The sequence below is a fragment of the Petaurus breviceps genome, unplaced genomic scaffold (assembly GCF_028583685.1).
Source record: "Petaurus breviceps papuanus isolate PSGF00001 unplaced genomic scaffold, PetGlider_PUasm1.0 76, whole genome shotgun sequence".
Taxonomy (NCBI): domain Eukaryota; kingdom Metazoa; phylum Chordata; class Mammalia; order Diprotodontia; family Petauridae; genus Petaurus; species Petaurus breviceps.
The window spans coordinates 13,799,470-13,814,615 of record NW_027186473.1 but is presented as its reverse complement, the minus strand read 5'-3'; the positions used below and the strand labels follow the sequence as shown (position 1 = coordinate 13,814,615).

At 40.9% G+C, this 15,146-nt stretch overlaps 1 protein-coding gene across 1 annotated transcript in view; it reads right to left on the bottom strand.

Annotated features, from left to right (window-relative positions):
- Positions 1-15,146, bottom strand: part of SRP72 (signal recognition particle 72) — a 105,277-nt gene that overhangs the window by 58,114 nt on the left and 32,017 nt on the right. The gene's annotated exons all lie outside the window — the stretch shown is intronic.

The following is a 15,146-nucleotide window of genomic DNA, read 5'->3' as shown; positions in this document are numbered from 1 at the left end:
ACAAATTCATGTTATTTCATATTAGAGCTCTAACCGGGCCTTCACCACTATAGGCCAGTCCAGTAATGCTGGTGCAGCCCTTTGACTGAGTCCAAACTTCATAGAACAAGTCCCCTTAATAAAAGGATCTGTTCTGTAAAACTTGGATTGTAAAAAGGCTGCACCCAAGGACCTAGAAAGACCATGTGGCTTTGAAGCTGCAGGTTCTCCACCCATGGGCCAATCCTTTTACTCTTTCTGATTGGTTCTCTATCCACAAAGCATCTGTTCAAAACCTTCTCTTCTTTCACCAATCAATTTATACCATTCCCAAACTATACCCTTCCCTCTCAGCAGAAGTTTTGGAAATATATATTAAAACAAGTAACATCCAATTGCATCCTTGAGGGCCAGGACTTTTTTTTTAACCTTTCTCTGTAAAAAAAACAGCACATTGTTGTGTGTATGTACACACACACATACATATGTATGTATATATATGCATGGGTTAGAACCACCGTTTTCTGAACTTCCCCCATCTCTCCCGTCTTGGGTAAGTTAGCCTAGGAGACTTGCCTGAAACAAAGCCCACCTAGGAGACCTGCCCAAACCTGCCACCTGAAACCCATAGCCCTCTCCTCCCTTCCTGGTTACTTAGGGACTTTCCAGTTGGGCAACAAATTGGTCATTAGGCAACGAACTGATTGTTATCTTTTGGCTTCTGTATTTTCCCAGCTTGCTCATAATAACTGTCAAGTTGTGGTTTCCCCTTGGTAACAGTTATGTTGTGGCTTTGGTCTATATAAGCCCTGAGAATATGCACCTCAAGGCTGCTTGATTTGGGTACGTGACCCCTGGCAGTCGCCAGCTCATTCATAAAACTCCACTTAAAATGATTAATGGCCTCACTCACTGATTTCCTGGTACAACATATGTGTATGTATATATACATGTGTGCGTATATATACATATATACATCTGTGTATATAAATATGTGTGTATATGTACACAATAATGCACATGCACATACATACATACATATATACATACACTTGTTGATTGATTGATTGGTTCTCCCTCCTTCTGGTCATCATGACCTTACCTGAGGGCATTCTGCACAAAGGAAGGTAACTTTTGATGCCTGAAACCTACCTAGTTATCTTGGGGTTTACTGACTAGATTTCTTTCTTAAAGACCATACCTTAAACCCCACTCAGTCTTTCATTGATTGGTCAACAATAGGTCCCTGCCCAAGTACAACTTAGTGATTATTTTTTGGGCCCTGATGGCTCAGAGTGAATGCAAATAGTAATTGTTTCTCTTTCAACTAGCAACCCTAAAGGTGTTCCCCTCCCAGTTTGATTTTTCTTTTTCAATTAAAGGCCCCATCCCTTGACCCACTTCTTAAACAAGCCTAATCACTGAAAAGGCTTTGCTTCAAGCAAAGTGAGAATTAGAAAAAGATCACAACTTAAAAAGTCCAAGGTCAACCTGGACCATCCAGTTGTCCTGATCTGTATCTGGCCACTGGACCCCGATATTTCTGTAAGAGAAAGTGAGGCTGGTGACTTTGCATAGCATTCCCTCACTTAAATCCAATTCACTTATGATAATCATTACAGACCATTTGAACCCCAATAAGGGCCAAAGTATGAACTAATCAACAACTTTAAGAACAATTAAGGTTGATAAGGAATGTCCTTCCTATTTGTGCAGAATAGTGGGACTTATATTATCTTGGTATCATATCAGCATATACTATCCTGGGATAATAATTTCCAACTGATACTACTTTATCAATTATCTTGTCAATTTGTATTTACAACTTATTCAACTAAGAAACTTCCTTTCTCATAGTATGGTTAGACACATATGGAGACCATAAATCTGAGGGACATCCTGCATTGTGAATGTCCTGAAATGTATTTAGAGCTGTTCATTCTTTTGTCAGTCAGAACTTATGTTTTGGCTCCAAACAGCACATATCCACTAGCTTTAAGGGAATAAACAATATGAATTTAAAATCACCTAGCCTGTTTGCCTCTTTTAACCAAGCTTTCAGGTCAACACTTGTCATGTCACATCATGTCATTGTTGAGGTTTAGGATCTAGGGGTGCTTGAGAGCCCCAAATCACAATGGTGATAAGGAAGTCATTGGAAAGTGCTAATGATATGAAAAAAGACAAAAATCAATAAGACATTTTAAAAGAAAAAAATAAGGGAGTTAGACCAAGAAATTCTATGCTATTACTGTTGTTGCTATTATAAAATTAAGAGGATTTGTCAACAGATACAACAGCCTCTATCCTGTGAGTGTCTTGTGCTGAACTGAGCAGGCTAGCTACTTCCTACCCTTGATCCTATGAAAATATCTATACCCAGTGAATAGAGCACCTGCCCTGGAGTCAGGAGGACCTGAGTTCAAATGTGGCCTCAAACACTTAACACAAAAACTATCTATGTGACCTTGGGCAAGTTATTTAACCCCAGTTGCCCTCTAAAAAGCAAAAAAAAAAATCTATACCCAAATCTGTTACCCTTAAACTAGCCTAGACCTCCATTTTCTGTCATCTCCAGTTAGCCTTCAGCTATTTCCCACCCTTAATCCTATTCCTGGAGTCTGACCTCAGTCCTGATCAAGATTCTCCTTAGACCAGGTTTTCCTATCTGCTATGCCAAACTGACTGCTTTTAAGCACACGTTTTTTGCATATTCTTTTTTTTCAAATGCTTTATTAACTTCTGATTTACATCATTCATTTCCACCAGATTTTGAGTTACAAATTTTCTCCCTGTTTTTCCCCTACCCACCACCCCAAAATAGCAGTCCCACAGGATACCCCCTTCTCCAATCTGCTCTCTCCCATATTTTCTCCCATACCAATTTTGACTTTTCCAGTGGATCTCTATGCCTCAGTGCCTGTATATCATATTTCCCAATTACATGTAAAATAGTATTAATAATAGTATATATATATATATATATATATATATATATATATATACACATACACACATATATATATATATTTGAATATTTAATTTTAAAACTTTGAATTCCAGATTCATTCCCTTCCTTCCTTGTCACCCACCCTTACTGGGAAGATAAGCAGTTCAGTATAGGTTGCACATATGTGGCTAATGCAAAACAATAACATAGTAGATATATTGTAAAAGACTGATTATATTTCCCTCCCTCCTATCCCACCTCCCACTTGTTCTGTTTTCTACTTTGATCCCATTGCATTTCAAAAGTAGGTGCTTCCAACTCCCCCCCCCCCCCCCCCCCCAGTGTGCCCTCCCTTCCATTATCCCCCCTCTCTTCCACTTCCCCACCTACTCTCCTGGAGGGTGAGATACCCTATTTCGTGTGTATTTCATTCCCTCCCCAAGCCAAATTCAATGGGAATAAGGTTGACCCATTCCCTTTTGCCTTCCTATTCTTCCCCTCCATTGTAACCATTTTCCCTTGCCTCTTCTGTATGAGATAGTTTACCCCAATCTATCTCTCCCCATCTCCTCTCATCATATTCCTGTCTCACCTCTTAATTTCACTTTTTAAGTATCATCCCTTCCTGTTAAATTGGTCCTGTGCCCTCTATCTATGTATACCTGTAAACATATATACACACATTCACATATGTATTCATATGCCCATATACCCTCCTATATAGACATACATATATTTCTATTCCCTTCAACTACTGAGAAAAGTTTCATAAGTTACAATTATTGTTTTTCCATGTAGGAATGTTAATAGTTCAATTTTGATAAGTTCCTTATGATTTCTTTTCCCTGTTTACCTTCTCATGCTTCTCTTGCTTCTTGTATCTGAATGTCAAATTTTCTGTTCAAATCTGGTTTTTTCAGCAAGAATGCTTGAAAGTCCTCTATTCCACTGAATGATCATATTTTCCCCTGAAACATGATACTCAGTTTTGCTGGGTAGGTGACTCTTTGTTTTAATCCCAGCTCCTTTGACCTCCAGAATATCATATTCCAAGCCCTTCAATCCCTCAGTGTAGAAGCTGCCAGATCCTGGGTCATCCTGATTGTGTTTCCACAATATTCAAATTGTTTCTTCCTGGCTGCTTGTAATATTCTCTCCTTGATCTGGTAATTCCAGAACCTGGCTATAATATTCCTAGGAGTTTTCATTTTGGGATCTTTTTCAGGAGGTGATCGGTGGATTCTTTCAACCTCTGTTTTGCCCTCTGGTTCTAAAACATCAGGGCAGTTTTCTTTGAGAACTTCCTGGAGGATGATTTCTAGGTTCTTACTTTGATCATGGCTTTCAGGTAGTCCAATAATTTTTAAATTATCTCTCCTGGATCTATTTTCCGGGTCAGTGGTTTTTCCCATGAGATATTTCACATTGCCTTCTATTCTTTCATTTGTTTGGATCTATTTAACAGCATCTTGGTTTCTCATAAAGTCATTAGCTTCCATTTGCTCCAATCTAATTCTGAAGGCATAATTCTCCTCATTGAGCTTTTGAGATTCTTTTTCTATCTGGCAAATTCAGCTTTTTAAGGCATTCTTCTACTCATTGCTTTTTTTAGCCTCTTTTACCATTTGAGTCAGTCTGTTTTTTAAGGTATTATTTTCCTCAGTCAGGCTGTTGACTCTCATTTCATAATTTTCTTGCATTGTTCTCATTTCTCTTCCCAATTTTTCCTCCACTTCTTTTATCTGCTTCTTAAGGTCCTCTATGGCCTGTAACCAGCTCATATTTTACTTTGAAGCTTTTGGTGTAGGAGTTCTGACTTCACTGTTTTCCTCCTGTTCCATGCTTTGCTCCTTTTTGTCCCCCAAATAGGAGTGTAATGTTGGAATCTTTCGTCTGCTTCATTTCCTTTGCCTGGTCATGTCGCCTCTCAGTCACTTGACCCCTGGGCTTTTTGCCACAGTAGGACTCTGCCACCAGACAGGAGAGCTTTCATCCCAAATGCTGGGGTTTTCTCAGCTGCTGGAGGTATTAGATGGGTGCCCTCTCTGAGGTTTCCACATGCTCTGGCAAGCTGGACACACACCCCAGGATCTCCACCCTAGACTGCAATCTAGATCCAAGCAGGTTAAAGCAAGAGTGATTACCCCTCAGACTGGTGCTTGGTCCCCCTATACTCTGCAGGCCAGGAGCTGAAGCTGCCACGTGGCACTGGCTGTGCTGGTGGCTCAGAGGCTTCTCGCCTCGGGGGTAAAAGCCATGCACTCCCACTTACTTGGTCCCAAAGTCCAGACTGTACTGACATCTTACTTTGTCCTTATCTATGTGTTGATAAATCTGGAAACAGCCACAGCTGCTGCTGATCTGGAGTCCCTCTGGCCAGAAGCTGGTCAAGCCCGCCCTGGCGCTAAATCCTCAGCATGGGGCTGGGCTCGGCTCCCAGAGCGCTGCCCTGCCAGGCTGTCCTCAGCAGGAGGTTAGCTTCTCTGTGTCATTTTGTGGGTTCTGCAGCTCCAAAGTTTGTTTAGAGTCCCTTTTATTTTACATGGTTTGGGGAAGGTGGAAGCTGGAGCATCAGGGAGGTCCTGCTTCTACTCCGCCATCTTGGCTCTCTCCCCTTTTTTGCATATTCTTAAAAAAATAGAAGGGTACAGTAGAATTTCCTTAAGTAGGTCATTGTAGTATGTCATAAAAGATAGGAAAATTTTATATTTTTATGTGTTAGCTTTTTGGGGTGTGGGTGAGAGAAACAAAGGTCTGAATTTTTGAGATACCAAATGTTAATTATTCCAAGGAAAGGTTCAGGTTGGAGGGGGGCAGGTTAGAATATTAACAGAAATAACTAAAGTGTTGATGGGGTTTAGGATTTGGGAAACCTCTTGAATGAAGCATTTGCCTGAGGCCATAAACCTTTCATTATCAATAGGCCCAAATCTCTGTTACTCTTAACCTAGTCTAGTCCTCCATTGTCCAGCTATTTCCTACTTTTGATCTTATCAAAATATCCATTGTCTGTCATCTCCAGGTAACCTTCAGCTATTTCCCACCCTTAATCCTATTCCTGGAGTCTGACCTCAGTTCCCCAAGACCCTCCCCAAATCCCTCCTCTGGACCAATTCAAGATCCCTCCCACAATCTTTCTGTATATAAGATCCATTTTGCCTCTATGAATGTGCTGAGATTCAGTCTAGTGCAAACTCAGTTTGAGTCAGATTGTTCCAGAGCCACTTGTCAACACAAGCATCACAAATATTTAGGTTCCTTAAGAGACTACCCATTATGGCAAATCTTTAATGAACTTTGTTTTATTTTGGCTGGGTGTAATGGGAATGTGAATTTAAGATCTTCCCTGCCCCTAGGCTCTTTGATAGGCTTAAGTGCACCTTAAGCCTGGGGGGGAGGGGGAATTGTTTTTCAGGAGATACTTTGTAATTGGGCAGTAGTCAAGAGAGTTGTTGCATTCTCTATATAAACCTTGATGTGAGGCTTTGCTTTGGGGCTCACTCCCTGGCTTTGAAAACCCAGATGTTGATGCATCCCTCTCTGGTAACTGTGACTAGGTATGGATATATGTAATGGTCATACAGTTGGAGGCCTGTCTGCTTGAAATGTTTCTCTATTTTCTTGTAACTTCTGTCTGTATACTCTGAAGTTTGGGGTGCTGACTTTTCCCCCTGAACTAGGTAAATGATAATGTTTGATTGATTAAAGCAAGATTGTTAACCCATTTTGAGTTGTTTTCCTTTAGAAAAGCAGATCTAAGAACCTGTGTTGGCAGCCACTCTGGGGATGCTGGGGTGCTTGCTGTAATGCTGAGAGAACTCTTGAGTTGAATTCATTAGGAAGGACCCGGCATGTTGGTATTTTGGGGTCTTGAGCACCCCTAAACCCCCAAACCTCAACAGTGTAAAAATAAGAAGCATCAATAAAACTCATTTTTTTAAAAGAAGAAATGGGCAGTGTATCATATTATAGGAAGTGGAAACATAATAGCAGTCTTATCTGATGTCAAGTCCTAAAATAAATCAAAGCCATGAAATGAGAAATATAGTGTCTTTGAGATAACAGGGTGGTAAACATACCAACCTGAAAGATAGCCCGTGAGAGCCCAGTGGATTTGCCAACTCTAAGAACCATGCAAAAACTTCTTATACTTTTAGGAGGAGAGGGGTAGGAGGTAGTATGAGGTAGCAAAGCCTGGTCATGAGACCCCAGTGGTCCTTGGCATTCCAGGCAAGGAAAACAATTTCGTTCTGGTTGTTTAAATCTTCAAGCCATGACTCCCAAGGGAAAGGAGTGGGGACATTATTAGAAGCTTATATCTAGCTTAACCTAGGTTCCTTTACAAGGTAAGATCTCTGGGTGGGGAAACTTAGGGTATAGTTCAGCTCAACCTAATGGAGAGTAAATATCTTAAGAGTAGGAAGGTAAAGACATTACTAAAATTCTGACATTACTAGGATCTTTAAGGGAGTGGCAGTCCATATTACATTTGGTAATAACAATTTCTGTTATTATATGAGCAATTTTTCTGTCATTGCCAATCTTTCTTTTCCTGTTCCCTCCTTCTCCCCTGGCCAAATAGTAAAGACTAAAAATTTTAGAGCTAGAAGATATCTTGGAGAATATCTAATCTGTTGTAGTGAGATCTATAATTTTCATATCAATTGGTATGATATATAATGATTTTACTAACTATTTAGATTTGTTGGAGCTTTGCTACTTTGCAGGGGACTCTGACCTGGAAGCTGAGACTGAAACTACATGTTGCAACTAAAGTGATCAATCAAATCCCCTGACTTGCTAACAATCCCCTGTGCTTGTAATGGCCAAATGAACCAAACCAGGTATCTGCCTTCTCCTCTTGGCCACACTAACACTGTGGTTCTGTGCCCTGATGAACAATCACAAGGTTCAATGACTAGTGACTTGTAGACTGTTCGCACAAGACCCAAGAATGCCTGTGCTGTGGTCCAAGTCAAACCCTAGCCCTGCCATAAGCAGGTGAGGCCCTTTTCTTATGAAGGAACTGTTTCCCTCACTTTGAAATTAAACTTCTGTTTCATTCCTGACTCTCTTGTCTCTGGCCTGCTCTGTTCAGCACAGGACACCCACAGGCTAGAGGCCAGTTCCATTTGTTGACAAATCCTCTTAATTTTATAATAATAGCAACAACAGTAATAGGACAGAATTACATAGCCCTCTACATGTTTTTCTTGGTCTAACTCCCTTATTTTTTTCTTTTAAAATGTCTTACTGATTTTTGTCTTTTTTTGTATCATTAGCACTTTCCAATGACTTCCTCATCACTATTGTGATGAGGTGATGGAATCTGGACTCCTAAAAGGAAAAGACCATGTCTTTGAAAGCAACCCAGTCCATGAATTTTCCCATACATTTTAGTAGGCCAGATCATTAGCCCTCCACTCAAGGCATCTGGCCCATGGCAACCCAACTAGATCAAGCTTACTTGACACTCCTTTCACTGTCTCTCTTGGCCAACCCCAGGCTACTTACCACTCTTTAATCTCATCCACATCCTTTCACCATCATTTTTGTATATAAGCATCAGTCTCACCCCCATTAAGTTGCAGATTCCCTAAGAATATTAATATTACAATAAACCTTGTCATTTTGACTAGAAGAAGGTTGGAGTTCCTGAATTCATTCCAGGTGGATGCTTTCCTGTACCTGACATTTCAGGATTCACAGCAACTCCAAACCATATTAAATGAAATCCTCCCTTGTGATAAGTAGGCAAGTTTGAAAATGAATACCTCCTCTGACACTCTCAGTTGAGAGGCACTCAACTGCTTTGCTCGGAGTGAAGTCTTTCAGTGTTGTTTTTGCCTTTAAGACTTTCCAATTAGGCAAAGTCAAATGTCCTGTGTACAAAGTAACAGCAATATTGTAAGATGATCAGCTGTGAATGACTTAGCTATTCTCAGCACTGCAATGATCCAAGACAACTCTGAAGCACTTATGATGAGTAATGCTATGCATTCCTAGGGAGGGAACTGTTGGATCTGAGTCTGAATATACTTTTTTTTACTTTATTTATCTTGAGTTTTTTTTTCCTTTGTATGTTTTCTTTCACAACAACAAAAAGACCACTATCTTCTGAATTTCATGAAATAAATGCTGTCTTGACACTACTCAATCTTCAAGATTAGTTTTGGCTTGACTTTAAGGCAGGCAGCAAGTATATGCTTGTTAGAAAATGGCTTTATTGGTTTTCAAACATTTATCAGACTCAGAGTATTTTTACTTTATTATTTAATTTAAAAATATTTACCAGGTACAGAGTAAAAGGAGAGAGTGAAGAGAATAAAATGGGTAGGGTGGGGAATAGGACGGAGGGAAATACAGTTAGCAATAGTAGCATAAAAAGGTAAGTAAACAGGAAAGGTAAATCATAAAGGACTTAATAAGGTTAAACTGTTCACATTCCTACAGAGGAAGATGACATCTTTAACTCATAAGATATTTCTCATTATTAGAGTAGTTAGAAGGAGTGTATATATATAGACAGAGGTCACAAGTGTGAGTTGAATATGAAGGGATTGATGGGGTACAGCCTCTGGGAAACCCTTGAACTCTGATTTAATCTTCCACTTGATGAGGCATTTGCCTGAGGCCCAAATCTCTGTTACTCTTAACCCAGACTAGCCCTCCATTGTCCAGCTACTTCCCACCCTTGATCCCATCAAAATATCTATATCCAAATCTGTTACCTTTAAATTAGCCTAGCCCTCCATTGTCTGTCATCTCCAGTTAGCCTTCAGCTACTTCCCACCCTTAATCCCATTCCTGGTGTCTGATCTCAGTTCTGGTCATGATTTTCCTTAGACTCCTCAAGACCCTCCCCAAACTCCTCCTCTAGCCCACCCCTAGGTCCCTCCCACAATCTTTCTGTATATAAGATCCATCTTGCCTCCATGAAGGGGCTGAGATTAATCTAGTGAAGACTCATTCCTGTCAGATTGTTTTGGCCTGCTTGTCAACACAAGCTTCACAGATACTTAGGCTCCTTAGGAGTCTACTCATTGTGGTGAATCTTTAATAAACCTTGTTTTACTTTGGCTGAGAGAAGACTTGAGTTGAATTCGTTCAGTAAGACCAGGAGTGTTCATATTTTGGGGTCTCAAGCACCCCTAAACCTCAACAGGATGACATCTAAAAAATAAAATTAAGGAAGGAGAGAGGAATGTATTGGGAAAAAGAGAAAAGGAGAGGTAGAATGGGGTAAATTATGTCACATAAAAGAGGAAAGAAAAAGGTTTTAAAGTGGAGGGGAAGAGGGGTCAGGTGAAGGGCTCAAAGAGGGAATAACACAAACTCAATTGAGTATAGAAATCTATCTTACCCTACAGGAAAGTAGGAGGAAAAGGGGATAAGACAAGGGGGTGTGTATGATAGAAGTGCAGATTGGGGTTGGGGGTAGTCAGAAGCAAAATACTTTTGAGGAGGTACAGAGTAAAAGGAGAAAGTGAAGAGAATAAAATGGGTAGGGTGGGGAATAGGATGGAGGGAAATACAGTTAGCAATAGTAACTGAAAAATTTCTTTAAAGCTGTGTCACCTTTATTATTAAATTTGTAATTTTTTATTGGGTAGCAGACAACCTTTATTTCACTCTTTAGAGAAACATATAAGGAGCAAAGGATTCATAAGTGCTCATAAGCAGATAAAGTAAAGCACTTCTAATAGTCCATAAGCATTGGAAGACAATGAAAATGGGGGGTGTCAGATGTGCAAACTTTGGCTTTCTGCTGAAATCCCCTTCTCTCATAAGCCCCAAACAGTTTCTCTCAGACTCCAAATGCCACATTAAGTCTGGACTTCCCTCCAGGGAAAAAGGACTGTTTGACAGGTGGTACCTTTACCACTGGACCTGCAACACCTGAATAACAGTCTGTAGTAGGACAAAGATAGAACATCCCAGTCTCTTGTGCCTCCTATATCATGGCTTTAAGTCACCTTATTGTTCTTTAAGCTGTGGAGCTGTAGTGAGAATTCTCTTTTTTCCCCAAAAGTAGGCTGCTCATGAAACCCCCATGAGTTCAAAGGTCAGGTCTTTGAATTCACAAGCTTAGTGTCGCTCTTGAGTCAAGCCCCAAAGATGAAATTTTCTTCCTGCTCAACCTAGAAGACAGAGGTTCTGGAATACTGTAATTTATCCCCTCAGGCTGAGCAAATGCAGCTCCTATGAGCTTCCACCTCAAGGTTTTAATAATTTTTCCAGGGAAAATGGAAAAGAGACCAAAGGGAGAGAACAGTCATCCATTTGGCCTTTATAGGCTAGCATTGAAGATTAAGTACTCCAACAAGAATTTATCTTTCTAAGAGTCTTAGCCAAACAAATTATCTTAAGGGCAGCCCCAGTTAGTGCTAAGGGAAAGCTCTATATTGGCCAGTTCATCTTGGGGTAACCTGGTTGTTTAAGTGCTAATTGTCATTTAAGGTACCAATGGGCATATTGAAAGTGTGTCGAACTTAGAGCACTGAATTTGAAATAATGATTTTTACTTTGAATCCTTGCCCTGCCATTTACTACCGTGTTTCCCCGATAATAAGACACTGTCTTATTAATTTTTTTGGACAGAAAACACCAGAGGGCTTATTTTCAGGGGAGGGCTTATTTTAATGAATATTGACAGCAATTTTAATAAACAGGTAAATGTGAACAAAAAAATGTACCTTTATTCAATAATGATCATGTCATCTTCTTCAACAACATCCTCATAAGTGTCCATACCCTGAATTCCGTCCTGGATGTCTTGCGCCTCCATTTCCTTCAGAAGAAGTGGACCCAATCTGTCATGTCCAGTAATATAGCTCTCTTTAAATGAATATGTCTTGTCCAGGTAACCTGCTCGTAGTGCCTTGGCGACACAGCTGTCAGTAATTTCATCCCATGACTTCTTCACCCAAGTCACGACTTCTTGCAGACAGGGCTTCACAAAGTTTCCACGCTGATTTCTTTCCATTCTATTTTCAGTGTAGTCATTGACTTCCATGCGCAAATGGTCCTTGAATGGCTTGTTTATTGCAATATCAAGGGTCTGGAGATAGGCAGTCATTCCTGCAGGAATCATTACTTGATCTATTCTTCTCTCTGCAAGGAAGTTCTTCATTTCTTTAGCGCGGTGAGTGCTGGCTGAATCCCAGATTATCAGACCTCTTTGGTTACCTCGCATAACAAGTGGCAGCATTAAATCAACCCACTTTCTTATAATGGCTTGTGTACACCAGGCTTTTTCAGTTTCAAGAACGTAAATGCCAGATACACGTTCAATCTTATCTTTCTTGTCCTTACTGATGATTAGAGGTGTGGCTTTCTTTCCATCCAAACGAATTGCCAAAACACAGGTGACCCGTGCACTTTCATAGCCAGTGGTGGGAATGTAGATTGACGTTGCACCCCTGTGATGAATTGTTGTTTGAGATCCTTGTCCCATAAACACTGCAGTTTCATCCATACCGGTAGCAATCATATTGCAGGTTTGGTACTTGGAAATGTCGATCCTATCAATAAAGGACTTGAATGCAAGTGCATGTTTAATAACTTCAGCATCTTCCAGCTTAAACAGTGTTGTTGATCTTCTTAGGGACAGTTCATACCGTTGAAGGAAACCGTCCAACCAGTGTTGTGATGCTTTGAATCCTTCTGAGACCATTTCAAACTCTGGTGCCATTGAAAGGGCAAATGCTTGAATATCAGCCCTGCGCACAACCAAGGCCTTTGCTCTCCTGTCAGCAATCCATTCACCAATGAGGATCTCCAAGTCAGGATATAAGGGCTGCCAACCTGATCCAAACCTGCGCTTTTTCCCTTTTCTCTCATCCACCTGTTGATTGAGGTTATTATAATCTGCTCTCCATTTTCTGACCATTCGAAGATCCAAAAGTTTTTCTTTACAGAAAACTGCAAGATTCTTGCCATGTGACTCCTCTACAATTGCTTTCTTATACTCAACAGTATAGCTCTTCCTTTTTGTACTCATGTCTGGGGGTCAAAACAGACAGAATAATAAAATTATGACCATCAGTCCTTCTTTTCACTCCATCATGCCCCCTGAGTTCTTCTTTTTTCCTCCATCATGCCCTTCTTATCCTCCATCACGCCCCCTCACTCCTGCTTACATACCGGGTTTTTATGTTGTCCTGCCTCAGCTCTCCTCCACCGCACTGCTCTCAATGGCGCCAGCAAGCAAATCACTGGGGAAGAACAGGATGACGCACTCACTGCTGCAGCTGATTGGATGCAGCTCGGAGCGAGGCATGCGTTTCACCCGGGGGGAGGGGGGGGACGGTGCATACAGAGGGTACCGTAATGTAGCGTGTAGCGCAGGGGATCACCTTCACTACAGTAGCAATCTCAATAGGGCTTATTTTCGGGGGAGGGCTTATTTTAGAGGAATCTTACACAGTAAGTGGAGGGCTTATTTTCGGGATAGGTCTTATTATCGGGGAAACACGGTACCACCTGAACTTTGGCAAGTCACTTAAACAACCATCCCTATCCCCCCACCTTGGGCTTCAATTTCCTAACCTATAAAATGAAGAGAATATGATATCTCTGTTTACATTGAATATTTTCAGCAATGTGAAGTAATCTTGGCATTTAGCAACAGAACCCTGTTCTTGAACTTAAGTTATGGATCTAGCTATAATACACAGCAGAGGAGTATATGGTGGCATGGTTATTTGTAATGACCATTCTTCTTAGGTGTGGTGGGCTACAACCATTGAGTTTTCTTTCTGTTTGGGCATCTCATGCCCTGTATTTATGCATGTAATGCTCCCATGGGGCTGGGGAAAAGCCCCAAAAGAGAAAGACTGATGAATCTAGAATACAGATTCAACCATCAAAACCATAGAACATTCTAGGATTTCCCCCTTCCTTATGAGCAGAATGGCCTACCAACCATCCCGTGGCTTGTTTTGCATATCCCTTGGACTAAGAAAGGTTCTTATATTTTAAAACAAAGTGTTATATTTTAAAATTTTGTATTAAATAAGGTTTTATATTTAAAAATATAAAAATCATTTTAATCTACAAGGAGTAGTTTGGCGGTCCTTGCCTAGAATGGGTTTCAGAAATGGCAACTCTATGCCCTTGGAAGTCCTTCTGGATCTGTTGCTTCATCTATAAAATGAATAGACTGGATTAGCTCTGACATTTTATGATTCTAAATCAGACCAAAGTATTTTCAACAGTGGCGATTTCAGTGCAGGAAACTCTAGCAAAAGAATTCTCACTTTATATTAAGGATGACAGAAAGCAGAAAGTTTATAGGCACTTCTTATTGCTGCAAGTGCATTCCAAGTTTAAGATCACTCTTTCAAAAACTGCCTTTTCAGCATGGGAAGTTAGAAATCAAATCTTGATTGAGTGTAATGGTAATGGAATTTAAAGATCCCCTTGTAATGGCTTGGTTTTGGGGTAGTGTTAAAACCCAGAACTTGTGAATCCCACTTGTGGGATGGACTTATTGACCTGAAGAGAGAGGGCTAAACTGGGAGGAGCTGGTGCTGTGGATAGAGAGGCCCAAGCAGAGAGGCCAGAAGAACTTTTTGGAGCAGCATCATGGAGGCAGAGAGAGAACTGCTGGGAGTGGGGAGGGGGTGGGGTGCTACAACAAGAGTTGCTGAGAGAGTGAGAGAGAACTGCTAGCCTAACCTGGACTGCTGAGGGCCAGTTGGAGTTGCCCAGGACTTTTGAGAACTGCCACCTGGACCTGCCAAGAACAGAGGAGGCACGAATACAGTGCTGGTATTTTTTTTTCTGTTTTGATGTGAATGGGAAAAATGAAACTTCTCAGCCCATAAGTTTTATGGGAGCAAGCCAGAGTTTGGCTTTCCCCTTCCTCCTTCCCCCCACCCCTCCACTCTTTACTGCTGCCATATCAGCATTAGGTCCCCTCAGGAGTTTTTGACCTCCACCTTTGTATGCCACACCCTTATCAGCATTAGGCCCTTTGGGGGTTTTTAACCTCCATCTTTGCTTTTGACTTTTTTCCCTTCCCTTGATTCAGGACCCTTACCCTCTCCCTTGCTGTCAACCAGCATTAAGCTCTTAGCCTCTCCCTTCTTCACTTTGGCATTTGCCAAATAAGGCTAGGTACATTTGAATTGGCTATCCCCTATTTCCTTGTTCTTTGTAAGCCTGCTTCCCAACCACTGAGAGATAGTGGCTGGCTTCTTTGCTTCTTATC